This window comes from Puntigrus tetrazona, unplaced genomic scaffold (genome assembly GCF_018831695.1).
Source record: "Puntigrus tetrazona isolate hp1 unplaced genomic scaffold, ASM1883169v1 S000000003, whole genome shotgun sequence".
NCBI classification, from domain to species: Eukaryota; Metazoa; Chordata; class Actinopteri; order Cypriniformes; family Cyprinidae; genus Puntigrus; species Puntigrus tetrazona.
The window spans coordinates 61,732-65,000 of NW_025047683.1; the positions used below are offsets into that span (position 1 = coordinate 61,732).

General features: G+C 37.8%; 1 long non-coding RNA gene across 1 annotated transcript in view; it reads left to right on the plus strand.

Moving 5' to 3' along the window:
- The first annotated feature begins 248 nt into the window (after nt 1-248).
- Nucleotides 249-3,269, plus strand: part of LOC122331856 — a 26,020-nt gene continuing 22,999 nt past the window's right edge. The window contains exon 1 of the long non-coding RNA XR_006248302.1: nt 249-274. This is a non-coding gene — a long non-coding RNA (uncharacterized LOC122331856). The remainder of the gene's footprint in view (nt 275-3,269) is intronic.

The window sequence follows — 3,269 nt, forward strand, 5'->3', positions numbered from 1 at the left end:
GTTTTATATTGATGTTGAGTTTTAATAATAAAGGTATACTAATAAAACTGGGAAAGAAAAGTTATACTCTGGGGTCTACCAAAATTATTCCATTCCCAGTTACTTTGAACCAGAGCAGAGTGAATGTGAGAATGGATGTCACAACACATGCGTTCTTCTCTAAAAAAGAAGAAAAACTGGTTTAACTTGTTACGTAAAAGCTGTAAAAGCTCAGAGGTGTGGAACACTACAGTTCACAGGACGAAGAAGAAAGATCTGCACACGTTTATCTGAGGTGAGTTTAAAATGAAGCTTTGATCTCTTTTTCTGATCTTTATATATAATTACACCTGGATATTTAACTCAGATTTGACTGGGATTCCACAAACCGTAACTACATTATAGATAAGAGTTCACCTTTATGAAAAAATTGTGGCTGAAATGTAGGATATTTATGCATACTTACATTATTCACATAGCCAATGAAAGCAGCTTTGTGCTTTAATTTATTCAATATAAATGTGTCAATGGACAAAGTCAATCAATCTATGTTAGAATTATTAACAGACTATGTTGTAAGGAGCGAAATCAAGAACCTATAAATGCAATAAGACTAATCTAAGAAGGGATATCCAAAGGAACAAAATGACATTAAAAGGGAGTAAACAACCCTGTGGTTTTATGACACCCTCTTCACCTCTGCTCTTCCTGCTTACTTAACCTTCTGAAAGGTCTCTGTATGATTGATAAATTGGTCTCAATTTCACAGTAATCACTTATATTATGGGAAAGATTAAGAACCTGGTAGAACTGTGTTCTGTTGAGAAGGAGGTGTGTCCTCCTTTTGGTCTCTGAACGTGTTCCAGTTAGGTGTGACACTGGAGCACGGGAACCTAAACACCAAAAAGGTTTTTATAACTACATTTGGGATCTATTTGTCTGGTCTGAGTATATAAGGAAAGTGACAAAACACAACAAGGAGTGATTCTGTAGCCAGATCGGCTCAGTAGTGTGGTGTGTGTCCTTATACACTACACTATGTACTTTTTAAAGACCATAATGACCATTTAATTTTGTTTTATTTTGCTTTGTGTTATTTTTGTACTGCTGATCAATTGTCAAATATCTATGAATTAAACCAATTTGGAAACTGTTCTTGCCTGGCAAAATAAACATTAATCTTGGTTAACTTAAAATATTGTCTGAAATAACTTTTCTAGTAGGTTAGTGACTTCTGAGGTTTTCCTCATTGTTGGCATGCTAGGGTGAGTCAGATCAACGATCAATGGATGGAGCCGGGGGCACGTTTTTGAGATCTTTGAGGCCACCAAACTGGCTTAGCATGTTATTACTTAGGGAACGATAAAAATTACTCTTTTGAGTCTATCGAGGAGATGGCTGCATTAAGGTAAGTGATCTAAGGGGTAGCCTCTGACTAAGACCTGGACAAGCCCAGATCGTGAGTCTGTTCTGGCCAAACAAGGTCTCTAAGCGACCCAGACTCCTAACGAACGATAAGTCAAACTAGGAAATACTATAGTTAATTAATGATCCAAATTTAATCATAACTAGAGGGATCAGCAGTTATATTTAAATAAATACAACTAAAATCACGAAAGATTGGAGTCAGATAAAATTATGTATAAGGTCAGTACTATAATTGGAAAGGCAAAAGATCAATAAATATCAGTGATTTTTAACGAGACGCAAAGAAAAGACCGAACACGCAGTTACCTTCGACCAGGGCCTCTGGATTCCAATCTGCAGGAAAAGGGGACCCTTACAAGAGGAGGTCATGACTAAGATCCTAATTCTCTGACGAGAAGAGAGCTACTGAGTTAAGTGGTTGGATTGCATGATCCCAGTGGCCTGGTCACACCCGTTAAGCAAAAAAGGACTATCTTTGTATGAAAGGCATTTCAGGAAGCAGGATGTGAAACTTAACCCAAAAATATATAGGATAAACTACTGTCTGAAAGCCTCAGAGAAAGAAGTCATCAAATTGTTTGAAGAGTATATGCAACTTGGTAAGGTAACGTTCTGAGAGGTTCAACACTTGCAGGCTGGAAAGGAAGACCGTGGGGAATTACATTCTCTGATGGAAGTTAATAAGACCTATGGAGCTGTGGCATATTTCAGGTGGCCTTCTTGATTCTCATGGCCTATTGGGCCATAGGCTGTCCATGCTTGCTGGGAGCGAGAGCTCATTCCACCAGGGGCATGGCTGCCATGGCAGCCTTGGTGAATGGGGCGCTTCTAGCAGATAGTACACCTAATACATTCACTAGATTTTACAATATCTAAATGGTGCCGGTCTCCTCTCGAGTGCTCAAGTTTCCTTCATCATGGAACGAGGGTGACCGTGCATAGCTCTAGACGTTTTCATGGATGAAGAAAAAAATTATTTATTTTTGGGTACTAGTGTCCCTGATAGTAAACATCTTTTTCCTCATCTGTTAATTCAACCAAGTTTAGAAGAGTGTTCAGGTTGTTTCTTTTAATGTTGCTTGATAAAAAGATGATAGCCCTGGCATTCTGTTTTAAAATTTGGTGTAAAAACTTTAAAAAGTTCTTATCCTGAAACATTTATTCTGTATTATACAATTATGTACACACTTTAAATGCAACTTTACATTTGTAATCCACCCACCTTTTAAAAGACAACAAAGTCTAACTGAACATTTCAAGAGGAACATGGTATTTCTGTGTTTGTGACAAGGAACAAAAATGGTGAAAATCCTGTTAAACAGCACAGAGAAAAGATTAAATCTTACATTTTCACAGTGCCTTCTGAAAGATGGGCCTTTTGGAGCATGAACCTGTACGAGATGGGTATGATAAAAAGGACCTGCCATCTTAGGAAATGCTTAATTTTAAACAGGCCCAGAGACAAAAGTAATGCTTGGAGGCTCTGAAATTACAATTTGATATTCAAGCACTGCAGAGCTCACCAGTAACACAGACTGATGTGGAATGACCTGGTTTTATTTACTGAATGAATTACTCAGTCTTCTCCTTTTATTTCCCTGAACTTACTGATGGGAAAGTTCTTGTCTGTCCGGTCTGTCAGGTTTCCAGTTTTTTAAAGTTTGAATGCCTGGTTGCATAATCAACACTTTGTGCATCTACTGTGTCAGACACGGTAGAAATCTACTGCATGAGTGTTTTCTCTGGAAAGATGTGTTTGGAACCTCTAGTTCAATGATCACATCTAAAGCAAGCAGAAGTACAACATTAGTGTCAGGCTTCATTTGTAGTTGTTATGGATTAAGGTTAATTTGAGTCATCCG